The following is an 18,472-nucleotide window of genomic DNA, read 5'->3' as shown; positions in this document are numbered from 1 at the left end:
ATGATTCCGAATGTTGTATCACAGATCACTGCCAGTGTTGATGCAAATGTGATCGCAGGATTATAGATCGAGCAATCACATGATTATGAATATTTCAATTTTTAGTGGTATTACTAAGAGTGATAATGTCCCACCGAATGCTATTATGACTACAAGTATTAGTTACAAACTAAACATGAATAGTAGTCGTAATGAATTAGATCCGGTATGAAGGATATGTTTGTTGGTTGTGTTAAGGAAATTATTAATAGTTTACTGATGGTAAAGGGAGGAATAGATTAGCGAGTGGATAGAAAAGATCGAAATGGTTAAGGATATTGGTAAGAGTCTAGAACATTGTGTAGTGAAATATGCTACAGATATGTTGGTAGATTATGTTGTATCGTGATGGAACACGATGGTACAAAATTATAGTTAGAAAATTATTGCTCAGATGATATGGTCAGGATTTAAAATTCTTGTGCTAGAGCATTTTTATTCGAGTAATTGAGTTCAGAGTTGGAAACTGAGCTATGGAAGATAGAAATGTTGTGTGCTGATCACTTAGAACACGCTAATCGTTTGAAGGAATTGTCATGTCTAATAACATGGCTAATTACTCCTGAAACTAAGCGAAGTGAGCGCTATATCGGGGACTAACTCCATCGATAACGAGTATAGTCAATCCTGTAAAACATACAACCTTCGAAAGGGTTGTGTCACAAGCCAGCATTAATATATTTGACACTATGGAAGCGGACTGGAAGGACGTTAGGTGAGACGTCGAGTGTTGAAGAAGAGAAATGATAAAGGTATAGTGCAAGATGGGCTTTTGAATAAGTAAGTATGTCCTACAACCCAGAATTATACTAAGACTAGTTCTGGTGTGAAAACATGAACCGCATGAAAGGTCCTTCCCTAAATGTGGAAAATATGGTTATCGGCAGAAAGAAGAATGTCGAGTGATAGTAGGCCACAGGTGTGGTAAAGATGGACGTAATGCCCCAATTGTAGAACCAATTGAAGCCATGCGAACCGGCAACCCCAACCCATTCGTGTACAACCACTCCGAACCCAACAGCTTCAATAACCATCCATCCAAAGAAATCAAAGAATGCCAAACAGTGGTACTTGCTATGAATGTGGCAGTACAGAACGTTTCAAGAGAAATTGCCCAAAATTGAACCAAGGTGTCATTGGAAGACGAACCTCATGACAAGCATCAACCTCTGATCAAGCAAGGAGCCGTGCTTTTGTGAGTAATTCAAATAAAGCACGTCATGATCCAAAAGTAGTATTAAGTACGTTGTAGTTTTAAATCATTAGGCTTCAGTGATATTTTTACGGTCGTCGATAGAAGTTAGTTCCTGCTAACCTCCTATCATTTGGAAAGATACCGATTAGTGAAACTATAGAACCCTATACTGTAGAATCGCTAACGTAAAGCAAAGAAGTTTCGACGTAATAGTTAGCGTGGATTGGCTAACTCAACATGAAGCAGAAATCAAATATGAAAAGAAGATGATTAGAAGCTCTCCTTCGGACGATGAAGCGATTAAATACAGAGAAAAGTGTACGGTATTATGTTGCCACTCTAATCTCATCTTGAGATGTTATAATATTTACGACAAGAAGTCGTGGGGTATTTAACAAACGTGATTGCCAAAGTATTTAAAAGAAAACATATAGAAGATATCCCGGTGGTACGCAAATTTCCACAAGTTTTCCCAGAAAAACTTCCTGGATTACCGCCAACCCGACAGGTCGAATTCAGAATCGATTTAATGTCTCAAGCTGGCCCTGTTGCTAAAGCACCCTACCGACTTGCACCGTCCGGGATGCAAGAATTATCCAATCAGTTACAAGAATTGTTGGATAAGATTTTATACGAACTAGTTAGTCACCATGGGGTGCACCAGTTTTAATTGGGAAATGAAGGACGGAAGTGTTAGGACATGTGTTGATTGGGGAGAATTGAATAAAGTGACGATCAAGAATAGGTATTCACTTCTTCGAAGTAAATGATCTGTTTAACCAACTGCAAAGAGCGATTTATCTTTAGAAAATTGATCTTATATATAGTTATCACCAAATGAAAAATCCAAGGGGAGGACGTTGCAGCAACAGCGTTGCGGACTCGTTACGGCCATTATGAATTCTTATTCATGCCGTTCGGGTTAACAAACGCGCAGGCAGTATTCATGGAACTCATGAATCGAGTCTGTAAACCTTACTTTGACAAATTTGTCATAGCATTCATTGATGATACTTTGATATATTCGCAACGTAAAGAAGAGCACGAACGACGATTAAGGAAAATTGTGGAAGTGTTAAAGCAAGGAGAGTTGTACGTGAAGTTTTCAAAATGTGATTTTGAATAAAGAATGCATAATCCCTTGGTCATGTTGTAAAGCAACAAGGATTTTACAAAGATCCAAATAAGATAGAAACCATTAAAATTGTTCCAAGCGCCGATTTTAAGTCTCCCCGATGGAGACGATGATTTTGTCGCATATTGTGACGCATCGCGTAAAGGGTTAGGATGCGTGTTGACGCAGTATATAAGGTTATAGCCTATGCTTCCCGACAGTTAAAAGTACACGAGTAAAATTACACTCCTCACGACCTAGAACTGGGAGGGGTTATCTATGCACTTAAAATGTGGAGACATTGCCTCTACGATACGAAGTGCACCATCTTCACCAATCATAAAAGTTTGCATCACATATTCGATCAGAAAGAACTAAATATGAGGCAACGAAGATGGGTTGAGTTGTTTAAAAAAAAAAATTATTATGACTTTGACATCCGTTACCACCCGGCAAGGCTAACGTCGTAACCGATGCCTTGAGTAGGAAAGATCGGGTTAAGCCATTGCGAATGAGGGCGTTGGGGATGATAGTCCAGTCGAACTTTTCGGATCTGATTCGAGTCGCTCAACGTGAGGCGTTGAAAGAGGGACAATTGGAAAAGGAGGAACTTTACGGCAATGAGAAGAATTTCGAACAGCGCGTGGACTAAATTCTCTACTTCAAAAATCGGGTTTGGATCCCGACCCTCCATGACCTTCGTGAATTAATCATTGACGAAGCGCATAGATCGAAATAATCCATACATCCGGGATCGGATTTGACTATTGATGATACGGATATCTGAAAGGATTTTTATTAATGGCCGAGTTTGGAGAAAGATGTGGTTACGTGTGTTGGTGAATATTGAGTTATGCCAGAGATAAGGCTGCACACCGAAAACCCTAGGGAACGCCACGACGACAGAAAATTCGCCAATGATAGTGGGAATATATTACAATGAATTCTTGCCCAAATTCCTGATGGTGAAATGGTATCTCGTCGTGGAGTACCATTTTCAATGATCTCAGATCAAAATAGTCATCCTACTTCCATTATTGGAAGGCGGGGAAGGAAGCATCGAGAGCTTGAAGCTTTCTATGGGTGAAGTAATTATCACCAATTTGTAAATTGAAAATGGGCGTCAATCAAGCCATAAGATTTGAATTGATTCGAGAAACAACCAATCGGATTTATAATATTTAAGATGAGTTGAAAGCATCGCGAGATTGGCAAAGGATTTATGCCAACATTCATAGGAAACCATTGTCATTGGAAAGAGGTGACAAGGCATTTTTAAAGGCATCACCTTAGAAAGGTGATATGAGGTTTGCCAAAACCGAAAATAGCTCCTTAATATATTGGGCCTCATGAGATTATCTCTATGATTGGTCACTTAGTTTATTGATTAAAGTATTCCAGGGGCTAAATACTATACGTGATATTTTGCCATGTATACGGATTGAAAAGTGCCTAAGCGATGAGGCAACGAAAGGACTAGTAATAGAGGTACTCATAGAAGACATGTTTGATATCATAACTAATTCCGTAGAGATAGTAGACGGAAAAAACTAAACAGTTGGGACATAACAAGCGTTATTAATTAAGATTAAGTGGAAATTCACAGCGAGGACCAGATTATACTTGGTAACGCGAGGGTGAATTCTGAAGGAAAAACCCCCCACCTTTCTCTCGAAAGGAGATTGTGGGCGTGTAAAATTTCGAGGACGAAATTTCTTAACGGGGGGAGAATGTAACGATTCCGACGAAACCAGGTATACCCTAACCGGGAGACGTTAGTTACGTCATATGTAATGTCGGGTACAAGAGTTACCATGGTAATTATACGAGAATACATGGTTCATTGTATTGATTGTACGTGAATATACAATTCACCGTATTGAATATTCGATCAAACGATCGATAGTTATTGAAACTCGGATGAATCGAGGGTTCAATTATAGACGAGATATATGATATTTAGTGATGTTACGAAGTATTAAAGCTTCGGGATAAGTGGATTAAGGCACAGAAAAAGGATTTCGATTTAATAGTACGTCGGTACGTTAAACGAAACCTTTAATACCAAACCGAGCAAGAGACGATCGATCAAGCCGAAAAAGATGCGTAATAACTAATAATATGACGTTTCAAGTTAATAAATGCCATGGTTTAAGTTTTTAAATCGGTTTTATATAAATTCCATTTTTAGCCGAAAAACAACCATTTTGGCCTCGTTGTAAGTCGAATTAAACGTTTAACTGAGAAACGAACTGAACCAGATTATCCAAAACATTATCCGGATTGCGGATATCCAAATGAGTGGCCAAAAATGAACTTGTGGGACCCACCCCATAAGACCGATCGGACCACACCACCCCCAAACACACTTCATTTTCTTTTTTTCACAACACAATCCATCAAACCTTTAATTCTCTCAAGATCTTGAATCAAAAACCGACAATTCTAACAAGAAAAACCAAGGTAAAGATCGAATTATATACGTTTCCATCTTCGTTTCTTGAGTTTGTTTGCAAGAAAATGAGGTTTCAAAGATGAAAACCGACTCTTGCATGATCAAGTGATGTATACGGGTTATACAAGGAATCTTGGTCCAAGAAATGAGTTAAACGAATCAAAAACGAATTTTTACGGTTAAATCTTTGTTTTTAGTATCATAACCGTAACCATGAAAGAAATGGCTTGATCGTGAGTGTAACTTGCTTGGTATTGTGTTATGTTGTTTGTAGGCTCTGTATTTAGTGGTAGATAAGGCGGAAAGATGAGTTTGTAGCTTGTAGTGGCGGAAAACGAAAGGTATATTCGGTTATGTTCGGTTTTGGGAAATTTGGACAGATTGTGGATGCTTTTGAGTTAGGTCATGAAATTTTACAGCGGTGTTAAACACATAAAAATATAAGTTCTGTGAATGTTTGGTAATTTTTGGATAAAGGATGAATATTTGGTGAATTTAATGCTCGGTTTTGGCCAAAAATGGTGAAAAATAGTTAAATATCATGAAAAATTCTGGAAAACTTCAGATAAGCTTTTTATATCATGTATAAGTCACACACAAAATTTGAGGTCCGTTGGAGAAGTCTAAGTAGGCTTTTCGGTTAAACGAGTTCTAGGGATTTCTAGCTCGGTTTTTGAAAAAGGGCATGTAAAAGAGGATTTTGGTTCAGGAAACATTACAGGGGACTATGTGGATGGCAGGGGACATCCAGGAAAAATTTGGGATTTTTCTAAGGTCGTTTGGTATTTACGACATATTTAGTGTTTAAATGGTGTTTAAAAATAGATAAATAAATTTTAAATGTAAGAATTAATTCTGAAAATATTTTTATAAAATTCCCCACTATTAAAAAGTGATTTGTGCAAAATTTCAAGATCCGAGAGTAAACGGATAATTAATCGTGCTGATTATCAAACTTTTAAAGTTAAAACGCGTAAACCGGTGAAGTTCGCTTAAGCGAGCTGACTGGTGTATAAAAACCTTAAAAATGGACTATTTTCATATAATTGAGTTAAACAAGTAAAAATGAATCATCCGAAAATAAGTTAGATGATTTGGGTGTTTTTAACCGATTTTAACGGTTTCCGGTACGCCAAAGACGGAAACGAGTCCCGCGGCCAATCGGGACGTCTAAACCGAGCTATAATTTCACATTTTAAATCAAATTATCAGACAACCACTATTTTCGGGTCGTGTGTGACCAAACTCATTTTTGAAACATAAAACGGATATTCGTGCTAGGCACGCAAAACGAGAAAACGACTAATAGAAATTGTGACCATGGAACTCTAAACGACATCACAATCTGAGTCCGGAGAAGTATTTCTGGGTTAACATTGCCCCCGGAACAGGTACAGTACTGGGTTAACAATGTCCCCAGATGTACCGATTGATAAGGTTAAAGATTATATAAACAATAATTGTATAATAACGATCGTAGGGATCATATTACAGATTGGACGTGTTAATTGATAATGATTGTTGTTACCTGCTTGCATGTGCTAAGGTGAGTTTCACGAGCCCCTTTTTACTGAACTGTTTTAAATATTTTCCCGGGGAGGAAAGCATGTTTTTATCAAAGTGTTTAAGTACATGCCGATCGCATGGAAATGAATGTATTTATATAATGTTTATTGTACGGGAATCGTACGGTAATGTATTAAAATGGTAATTGTCTGAGTTGTTAATATTGAAAGGTCCCGCAACAGTGTTCTGGGTTAACAGTGTCCCCAGAGGTTATTGGAAGTGTTCTGGGTTAACAGTGTCCCCAGAGGTTATTGGAAGTGTTCTGGGTTAACAGTGTCCCCAGAGGTTAGTGGAAGTGTTCTGGGTTAACAGTGTCCCCAGAGGTTATTGGAAGTGTTCTGGGTCAACAATGCCCCCAGAGGTTATTAAATGTGTTTATGGGATAACAGTGTCCCCAGATAATATTATATTATGATATGGATTTATCATGGTTTACTAAAATTGTGAAACTCACCAACTATTCGTAGTTGACCCGTTTTCTCACATGCTTTTCAGGTACAACTAAGATAAAGTGATTGATTACGTGCTAAGTGCTTGATGTGTGTAAGGTTTGCGTGCTGGACGTTAGGATACATTATAACAGATAGAATTATGAACCGTATTCTATGATGTGTCTATCACCTAGACGGTAATGAAAGATGAGATAATGTAATTTTGAAGTATATTAATGCATTCGGTTTTCTTTATAAACAATGTGGTTGATATCAGAGGTGTCTGTCGCATCCCGTTTACGTTTCCGCTGCGGTTACGGGGTGTTACATAATCCGTTTGGTCGAGACTACAACCGACAAGCAATATATCATCAAAGTTCTCCTACACAAGCTGAATCGTCCAAGAAGAATGAAGCTTCGCCATCAAAGGCATGCCATGCACAACTAGATGAGGGGTTTAACTGGAACTCGGTTGTTCATAAAGGTAATGTGGCGGAGGTATTTGGTGAAAGTTCACAACTTAGGGAACAAGAAAACAAGATTGATGTAGAACATAATGATGTTGCTGAAAGATTGAGTGATGAAGAATCTAATGTTGTCGAGGATTCTACTAAAAGTTTTGAATCGATTCCTAATGAATTCTTTAAGTCATTCTTGCCACCTAATGTGTTTGAGAGTTTTGCAGGTTGGTTCAATGGCGAAGAAGTTCCACGTGGAAAGATTGACTTTGGAATTGATGGTGAAGAGGATGTTAGTGAGACTGATGAAGATGTAGCAAAGAGTGAAGTGATGTGTCTCTAATGATGCTCTTTCTAAGTAACTCACAACTAAGCTTTAAATTTATAAAACAAGACTCCTAAAGAAACCACACAAAACCGGCAAGTGTACCGATCACTAATAGTATAGAACTAAGGAAGTCCGAGTATCGAACACAACGATACGTGAAAACGTTTTTAACACTTAACCCTAACCAAGACTCACCTAAGAATATTTAAATGATTTTTAATTAATTAACTACTTAACCTAACTTACTTTAACTAAATTAATTAACTAGACTTAACTTAACTTAACTTAACTGAACACTTGATAAAACTTAGAGACTTAACTGCAATCGGAGAAAATGTCTACCTAGGTAAGAATCATATTGTAGGTATAATAAGATAATGGATTGAAGATTCTAACGACACCGGTTTCTAAGGATGACACAACTAAGGTTCACTCAAAGAAGGTAGATCACCTCTCAGTCTCACCAACAAACTCTAACTTACACTTAGTTGATTTTTAAGAACCAACCGGGAAACGAATTGTTAAAGTGTTCTAATGTCGACTCTCCTCTCGGTCTCACCGACACACTACCCTAATGAAGACGAATACTACGCAACCAAGTATAGAGGAACATTCTAGTTCAACTTAAATTAGATCAACTAATCGCTCACAAACCCAAACCCGACAAGAACCGAACCCGCTTTCGCGCGATCCTAAATCCTAACAAGTAAAAGCTACGAGACGAGTTTACTTCTTATCACCTCTCGGTCTCTAAGAAGGTGCCTACCCGCTGAATCTAATCAATTAACATACCCACTTAAACCCTACGGTTGATCACCCCGCCAACAATCTCTAAACACAAAGTAAAGAGGTCAAACAAGCTAAAATCAATCAAAACCGATTCAATCTATCAAAGCAAGAGGTATATGAGTATAATTAATAAAAACACATCCAATAAACACAACCTAATTCAATGTTAAACCAAACTTTTCATTAACAAATCAAGTCATGATAATCAACAATCCATATTACTTACTAAAACCTAACAATAATCATCTATCCTACGTAGAACTAACAAGTTTAGCCTAACATGATTTTTGGACAGCAGCTATACATTAATGTAAACATCATATTAATCATCAAAAACATAACTAAAATCATTCAACAATCAATGATAATCAATAACAACTCAAACCCTAACTCAATTGCAAAAGAATTCCCTTTAAAGAACAAAATCAAATAGTTATGAATCTTGAACAATAAAACAAAGTGTATAGATGTTATACTCAAGTATGGGGCTGAGTTATATGATGGAGGATACCCCGAGCTGCTGTCCCTAATCACCTTTTGCTTTCTTCTTCTTTCCTTGGCTAAAAAAAAAACAAAAAACTGATTTCTTCTTGGTTGTTAATTCCCGATCGGAATAATTACACAAGGGGTGTTGGTTTGGTTTTATATTATAATTTCTTGTTTATTGTTGCGTGAAAATTAATTCCCAGCCACCAATTATGTAATCAATTGGTGGTCTCCTTTTAACAAATAAAACAAAACCAACTTGCTCCCCACGGCGACCAAAACCAAAACAATCAACTTTTTTCCTTTCTTTGCAATTTCCGATCGGCAGATTAGAAGGTTAAGGTGCTTGCTTGCTTAGGGTTTTTTTCTTGTTATAATATATTATATATAACACATGTAAGGCTTCTTATAAATGGGTCGGGCCGGGCTTTAACTTGGTTCTTCAAACTTGATCATACGAGCCTCTTTTATCTTCCAAAACCCAAACCTTTTCTCTTTTAAAACTCGTCACCTACACAAAATAATAAACTTTGTAAGATCAAGTTAAAAAGAGTTAAAGCCATTATTTATTATATAAATTAGTAATAAAAAGATGATAAAATGGTACGGAAAATAAGGGTGTTTTAAAACACATCAAACATCCCCCCACTTAAGAATTTTTCGTCCCTGAAAAAGAAATCTACACAGGTTCATAACCAAGTGAAAAACAACAAACTCCCTGATTATTAATCATTATCAAAGCACAAGAAACAGCTCGACATATTGACCATGATTGCCGATATTGTTGTCCACTTAAACCCAGCCACCAGCCAATCAAGCCCCCCTTTTGCATTAAACGTTTAAAGCCCAAAAATCAATGTTACACCTACCCCATCTCAGACAAAGAGAGCCAGAAGACTAGAGTCGAAGCAAACTAGTTCGACAAATCACCATAAGCCAAGGATTCGTTGATAGTACTAATTAGATGCACCCGGTGAAATTTTGATGGATGAATGGTCATGTGGAGGTCTTACGAGCTATTCCTAAATATTATTGTACTTTGTCCTATAAATTCCTATCTTGATATTTATTGACTAAGAACCTTCGAGACCCAATAGTGTATCTTCAGAGTCACCATCCCCAAGGTAACACGTAAACTCTAAGTCTCGTCTAGTATGTGCATCTTTGGCCTCTTTTACTAACTTTAAGAATGCTTCTTTGGCATTTTACAATACATAACTTTTTCACAAGCATTTGCTTTTCTTGAACAACTTTTGATAATACACATAACTTTCAAAACATACTTCTCTTTTTTTTTTCTTTTTCATTTTTTTTCTTTTTTTTATATCACCCTAAAATATATAACTATTTCTAAGCTCGTAAAAAGATGGACATATGGTGTGTGCTGGTTTGAGTGCATCAAAGTATAACCATCTCAAAGTTTTCAGATTATGGTAATCCTCCCTAAGCATCGAAATTCGGTTTCACCTTTTTTCAAATTATTATATATATAAAAACTGCTAAAGAGGACTATCAAAGCTAGTTGGGCCTACCGACACATCCCAAATCAGATATGCAAACTATCCCTTCTTTTATTATTATATTATATATTTCAAAAGTTCCTAGAGTTCGTTAGCACATTGGTAATAATATCATTTCCTGCTTAACGTAGAACAAAAACAATTTTCAAGGGACATTTTTTCTTAAATTTTTTTTTTATTTTTCATATTCAATCGCCCCAGCCACTTTTATTTTTCGGGTCAGTGGCTATCCCGTATGTCTACAGGTAGATAATAGGACCAAACATATACAAGTATATGTCCCTCGAACTTAAGTAGTCGACATAATTTTCAGCGAAAGAACAAAACAATTTTTTTATCTTTTATAAAAAAAAATTTACAAACAAGTAAAATAAATTCTCATCCCCAAACTTAAAACGAAATCATCCTCGATGAGAACAAGGAAAAGAAATAAAAAAAATTAAAGCAAAAGGTAAAATAGAGAACGGGTTACTCCCCTGGTTTATATGCAGAATCTTCACCAACTGTGTATCAATCGAACGACCGTATAGCATTTCATTCACCGCCGCAACCTCAGGAGAACCAGTTGCAAAACGCCATCAGAGCTACCATGCACATAACAATACATGCAATAACTCAAACTCGCTCGCATGTAGCTGCGTACAAAACAGAAAACAAAACTTAAGAAAAAAACATATTTTTGTGATTTTGTATTTTTCTTATTTTTTATTTTATTTTTTTTATTTTTATTTTTTTTTAAATTATTAATTTTTAACTTTTAATTTTTTATTTTATTTTTTTTATTCTTAAATAAAAAAGATAAAATAAATATAACAAATAATAAAGAAAATCATAATACAAACTATACAACTCGGGCAATTTCCCGAGTGATGCATCCAACACGTCTACGCCTCGGTGAATGGGTCAAGGTAGAACACCTCGACTGTCTGATCAGTTATCGGCTCGCCTATGTAATGCTGCAACCTATGACCGTTCACCTTAAACTTCCCGCTCTGATCTTGTATCTCAATAGTGCCATACGGGAAAACCTCAGTGACTGTGAACGGTCCCAACCATCGGGATTTCAACTTCCCCGTGAATAACCTCAACCGGGAGTTATACAATAAGACCTTATCTCCACACTTAAACTGCTTATTACCCTTCAGCTTTCTATCATGAAGTTCCTTCATCCGCTCCTTATACTTAAATGACTATGCATAAGCATGATCCCGAAGCTCCTCTAACTCGTGTAACTGGTGGAAACGATTGCCCTCTGTGGCGGATAAATCAAGATTAACCCTTTGAAGGGCCCATGAAGCACGGTGCTCCAACTCAACATGAAGATGACAGGCCTTCCCATAAATCATCCGAAATGGTGTGGAACTAGTCGGAGTTTTGTTGGCTGTACGGAAGGCATACAAAGCGTCATCTAATTTGTCGGACCAATCCCGACGATTCGCACTAACGGGTTTCTCAAGAATACGTTTGATTCCCCGATTACTCACTTCCACCTGCCCACTAGTCTGTGAGTGGTAGGCGGTCGCAAGCCGATGGGTGACCCCATAGCTCTGCAACGCCTTCTCCATCTGCACATTGTAGGAGTGAGTACCTCGATCACTGATCAAGGATTTCGGGACTCCAAACGCGAGAAAAGATTCTTCAAAAATATCACTACAACTCGAGCGTCGTTAGTGGGCAAGGCTTTGGCCTCGACCCACTTTGTAACGTAATCAACAGCCACAATGACGTACTTGTTCCCTCTAGACGACGGGAACGGGCCCATAAAATCAATACCCCAAATATCAAAAACCTCGCATACCTGAATCGCATTTTGGGGTATCTCATTCCGTGATGAGATATTACCGACACGTTGGCATCGGTCACAACTTTTAACGAACAAATATGCATCTTTGAAAATCGATGGCCAATAGACTTCAGAATCAAACACCTTCTTCGCCGTCGAACTCGCACCGTGGTGACCTCCTGTCGGTCCCACATGACAATGGTTCAAAATCTGTCATCCTTCCTTAACATCTACACCCCTCCTAATCAGCTGATCAACACCAATACAGAAAAGATACGGGTCGTCCCACAAGTAGAACTTAACATCACCATGGAAAACCCCCCTCATGTGCCGTAACAAACATGAGACTCTCCATCAGAAAACGATCTTCGATCCAGACCCCTGAATGTCCTAACTCAGCTCCCTGTAGACGTGAAAGATGATCGGCCGCTACATTTTCGGCCCCTTTTTTATCACAGATCTCAATATCAAACTCTTGAAGCAACAGGATCCAACGGATAAGACGAGGCTTAGCATCCTGTTTGCTAAAGAGATATTGAATAGCAGCATGGTCCGTGTACACAATCATCTTGGACAGAACTAGATATGACCTAAATTTATCGAACGCAAACACCATTGCTAAAAGCTCTTTCTCGGTGGTGGTATAGCTCTCCTGTGCGCCATTTAAGGTCCGGCTAGCATAGTAAATCGGATGGAAGTGTTTATCTTTCCGCTGTCCAAGAACCGCTCCGACTGCGAAGTCGCTCGCGTCACAAATCATCTCGAATGATAACGACCGGTCAGAAGCAACCATGATCGGGGCGTTAACGAGTTTATCTTTCAGAAGATCAAACGCCTCGATACACTGCTCAGAAAAGATGAATGTAGCATCCTTCCCCAAAAGTTTGGTCATGGGTCTCGCGATCATAGAAAATTTTTGATGAACCGGCGGTAGATCCCGGCATGACCTAGAAAACTACGAATGGATCTCACAGAAGTGGGCGGGGGAAGATTAGAAATGGTTTCGACCTTTGCTCGGTCAACCTCTATCCCCACATTCGAAATTCGATGCTCCAGAACAATGTCCTCGCGTACCATGAAATAACACTTCTCCCAGTTAAGGACTAGGTTGGTGTCAACGCAGCGGGACATCATCCTCTCAAGATTAGACAAACAATGACTAAACCCGAATACGGAAAATCGTCCATGAACACCTCCATGGAGTCCTCGATTATATTATGGAAAATGGCTATCATACACCTCTAGAATGTTGCAGGAGCGTTATACAGTCCGAACGGCATAAGTTTATAGGCAAACGTTCCGTAAGGGCAGGTAAAAGTAGTTTTATCCTGGTCATCGGGAGCTATGGGAACCTGGAAATACCCAGAGAAACCATCTAAGAAGCAGTAGTACTGCTGACCTGCTAAACGCTCCAACATCTGATCAATGAAGGGTAAAGGAAAGTGGTCTTTCCTGGTGGTATCATTCAGTCTGCGATAGTCGACGCAGACTTGCCATCCCTTCACAGTCCTAGTGGGAATAGGCTTGTTCCTCTCGTTGGTGACGACAGTCATGCCACCCTTTTTAGGAACCACTTGGACTGAAATCACCCAAGCACTATCAGAAATGGGGAAAATGATCCCCGTATCAAGGAGTTTAATATTCTCCTTCTTCACAACATCTTGCATTTTCGGATTAAGCCGCCGTTGCGGCTGGATGACAGTTTTGAAATTGTCCTCCATGAGGATTTTATGAGTGCAAAACGAAGGGTTGATACCCTTAATGTCGATAATCTTCCATGCAATCGCCTCCTTGTGCTCTCGTGGCACCCTCAACAACATCTCCTTCTCGATCTTCGTCAAAGCAGATGCATTGATAACCGGCAGCTTCCTCTCTTCATCTAAAAAGGCATATTCAAGATGGGCAAGTAAATCCTTGAGCTCTAAGGAAGAAGGAGGACTCTCGACAGAAGATCGGTACATAGGATCGTCTCGTACGATCTCAGCAGACACGCCAGATTCAGGGATATGCGACTCGGTGTCGTCATCTAAGGACTAATTGGTCATGGCAACCATCTCAATCTCTGGAATTTCCCTATCAAGAGGTGTCGGAGGCAGATCCTCCACAAATCTCGCTGAAAAACTCCCCAACATGTTCCATGATGGTATCGATGAAGTATAAGGAGTCATCAGCAGACTTAGGGTGTTTCAGTGACTGTCGAACGTCAAAGGTGAGGTTCTCATCCCCAACTCTCAAAATCAACTTACCCTCGCAGACGTCTTTCAATGCCTGTGCAGTGGCAAGGAATGGTCGGCCTAAGATAAGTGGGACACTATCATCATCGTTCATGTCCAAGATAACAAAATCCACCAGGAAGATAAACTTGTCAACACGAACTAGCATGTTCTCGACCACCCCTCGGGGGTATTTCACAGAAAAATCAGCAAGCTGGAAACTCATACAGGTAGGCCTCAGTTCGCATAAGACCAAATTGCGATACACGGAATACGGCATGAGATTAATACTGGCACCAAGATCCGCCAGCGCATGAGCAACCGTATTATCACTCAAGATGCAGGGAATCATGAAACTCCCAGGATCGGACATCTTTTCTGGTAACTTTCTCTGCAAGACTGCAGAGAAACCAGCACTAAGTGGGATGGAAGAGACCTCAGATGACTTCTTCTTATTCGAAAAAATATCCTTAAGGAACTTTGCATATTTCGGCATTTGAGTGAGTGCCTCAAGGAACGGAATGTTAAAGTGAAGCTACTTCAGAAGATCAAGAAATTTGGAGTTCTGCTCCTCGTCTCTCTCCCTGTGGAGTCTCCCGGGATATGGAACTCTAGGTTTATAGACTCTCGCTAGTGTGTTGGGTAATCGCTGGTTCTCGGCCTGTGCTGTACTTCCTAGGCTTCTCCTATGATGCACCTTGGCCGGTGGAGACTGCAACTGAATTTCCTCATCCACCTGCTCCTCTCTATCAACTGTAGCTCCTGATTCATGGGCTCACTACGTGCCCCTGCACTGCTCCTCTTCGTCACAGCCTTCGCGAACGCCTTCGAGTTTTGCTCAGTGTTACTCGGAAGTGTACCTGGCGACCTATCATTCAGACGACTTGCTATTTCTCCCATCTGACGCTCAAGATTTTGAATTGACGCTGCCTGATTCCTCATGAATGATTCGTGCTCCCAAAATTTCTCTTGAGTCTCTTTGTGATGGGAGTCCTCTCGAGTCATAAGCTGTTGAACATCAATTGAATGCATCTAAGTTTAACTTTTCTCAAGAAAACCAAAAGGTGCCCAAGACTGAGGCATGGGCTGCCTTTTTGAACTAATCATCTTCGTTTATGTGTAGGGTACATCCAAGACCATTTCTGGTGAAAATTGGATTATGGATAGTGGATGTTCTCGTCATATTACTGGAAATATCGACCTCTTAACAAATGTAAGAAATATTCAAGGGGGTTATGTGGCGTTCGCTGGGAATTCTGGGGTATGATTACACAAGAAGGTGATGTTTCGAATGAGCACATTACATTTGAGAAGGTTAACTATTGTGATAAAGTGGACCATAATTTATTGAGTGTGTCTCAAATATGTGATAAGCAATACACTACAGTATTTACAGATAAAGAGTGTCTGATTTTAAAACTGGGTTATGTGATTCCCGAGGACGTGGTTGTCATGCGATCACCTCGATCAAATGATATTTATGTCTTAATTATGATTTCTAAAGTATCAACATCAATCGAAACATGTTTTGTCTCGAAAGCTACCGAGAAAGACTCTATTCTATGGCATCGTCGAATGGGTCACATACATGTTTGAAAGATGAACTACCTGATGGCAAATGACCTAGTTGAGGGTGTGTCGTTAAATAATTTTAAATTATCTGATCACTGTGTTGCTTTCAAGAAGGGCAAACAGAGGAAGACGTCGCACCCATCTAAGTTATTAAATTCCATTGATACTCCTCTTGAACGACTTCATATGGATTTATTCGGTCCAGTTAATTGTGCAAGTATTTCTGGAGATTGGCATTGCCTGGTAGTTACTGATGATTATTCACGACACTCATGGGTCTTGTTAATGAGTTTGAATGATCAAACTCCGGTTCTCGTTCAAAACTTAATCACTAAGATCGAATTACTATATAAACAGAAAGTAAGGAGAATTCAAAGTGACAATGGTACTGAATATAAAAATATTGTATTGGATTTCTTTTGTTTACAAAAGGAATTCATCGAGAATACAGTGCCCCATATGTACCACAACAAAACGGTGTTGCTGAATGAAAGAATAGAACTATGCTTGCTGATTCAAAGCTTCCTATTCATTTTTGGAATGAGAGGGTGAATACTGCTTGTTATACACTAAATAGAGTTCTAACTGTTAAAAGACTCAAGAAGACCAGCTATGAGTTGTAGAATAATCGTAAACCTAAATTAAAATACTTGGAACCGTTTGGGTGTCCTTGTACTATGTTGAAAATGGATGTCAAAAGTGCTTTTCTCAATGGTGAACTTCATGAGGAAGTGTTTGTTTTACAGCCTCTAGGTTTTGAAGACCCTGATTATGCTGACCGTGTTTACCGATTAAACAAGGCATTATATGGTCTACATCAAGCCCCGAGATCTTGGTATGGCACCCTCGCCGACCATCTGACGGATAATGGTTTTAAATGTGGAACTGTCGACTGCACTTTGTTTTATAGGAATATTGGTGATGATCTTCTCCTCGTTCAGATTTATACAGATGACATAATATTTGGGATAACAAATGACACGTTGTGTAAGGAGTTCAAAAAATCAATGCAAACCAAGTTCTAGATGAGTTCGATGGGAGAGATGAATTTCTTTTTAGGGTTGCAGGTTCATCAGTCTGCGAAAGGAATTTTCATTCATCAGAAAAAGTATGTGAACGATGTCTTAAACCGATTCAAGATTACTTCCTGAAAAACCCCTTCTACTCTTCTTCCCGTGGGTCACAATTTATCACCGGATGAATTGGAGGATACCGTTGATCCGACCCTCTATCGAGCTATGATTGGTTCTTTAATGCATCTAACTACTTCTCGACCAGACATAATGTTTGCTGTTTGTTTATGTGCTAGGTACCAAACTAGTCCCCGAGTGACTCACCTGGCAGCGGTCAAGCGTATTTTGCAATATCTAAGGGGAAATCCTGACATCGGGTTATGGTACCCCAAAGACGATACTTTTGATCTTACCGCTTATTCCGACTCAGACTATGGAGGATGCAAGATTAATTTCTAGTCTACCACAGCGGGATGTCAATTCTTAGGAAGCCGGCTTGTTTCCTGGCAGTGTAAGAAGCAGACAACGGTCTCCACTTCAACCGCCGAAGTTGAGTATATTGCAGCCTCGAGTTGTTGTTCCCAGGTTTTATGGATACAACAACATCTTCGCGACTACGGTTTGAAGTTTCTTACTACTCCCATCTTAATTGATAATTCTGCTGCTATTAGTATCACCAAAAATCCCGTACAACATTCTAAAACAAAACATATCAAAATTCGATATCATTTTATACGGGATTGTTGTGAAAAGAAATTAATTAACCTTGAGAAAGTACATACTGATTTTCAGAAAGCCGATCTGTTTAACAAAGACTTTGATAAAACGTGTTTTCATTTTTTGCTTGGTTTAAATGGATTGAAGACCCTCGCTGATATCCTGAAACAAGGATGATTATCTGTCTTTTCTGTTAATTTTGGTTTATCATTTTATTTTGTTTTTAGGTTTTAGGGGTTCAAACTTAGAAAATACAAAAATATTGTGCGTTTTGTTTGTATAGATAAAACCCAAAAACATTATAAAATTTTGAAAAATCAAAAATACTGTGATCTTTCTTGAATATAATTTGAAAAACCAAAAACATCTTAAAATTTGAAAAATAAAAAAGATTGTGTTTTCAGTTTGTACATAAAATTTTGAAAAATTCAAAAAGAATGTGAATTTCCTGTTTATAAAGAAAAATCCGAAAAGACAAAATGATTGTGTTTTTGTTTGTAAAGAGAAAAACTAAAATGATTTTTGCTTACGTTCGCTGAAAATTATGTCATTTACTTCTATTTGAAAGACATATACTTGTATATGTTTGGCCCTGATAATTTCTTGTAAATCTTCGGGATAGCCATTTACCTGATAATGGAAAGTATTTGGGGTGCTCGTTAAGCTTTATACGTCATTTTTAGCTGAAAATTATGTCAGTTATTTAAGTTTGTGAAGCATGCTTGCATGTATTGGTCCTGTTTTCTACTCGTAGAAGGATAGGATAGCCATTAATGTATAAACATAAATTAAC

This window comes from Bidens hawaiensis, unplaced genomic scaffold (assembly GCF_021521415.1).
Source record: "Bidens hawaiensis isolate Kalapana, Puna unplaced genomic scaffold, B.hawaiensis_p1.1 tig00051520_1, whole genome shotgun sequence".
Classification (NCBI taxonomy): Eukaryota; Viridiplantae; Streptophyta; class Magnoliopsida; order Asterales; family Asteraceae; genus Bidens; species Bidens hawaiensis.
This window is presented reverse-complemented; position numbering follows the sequence as displayed.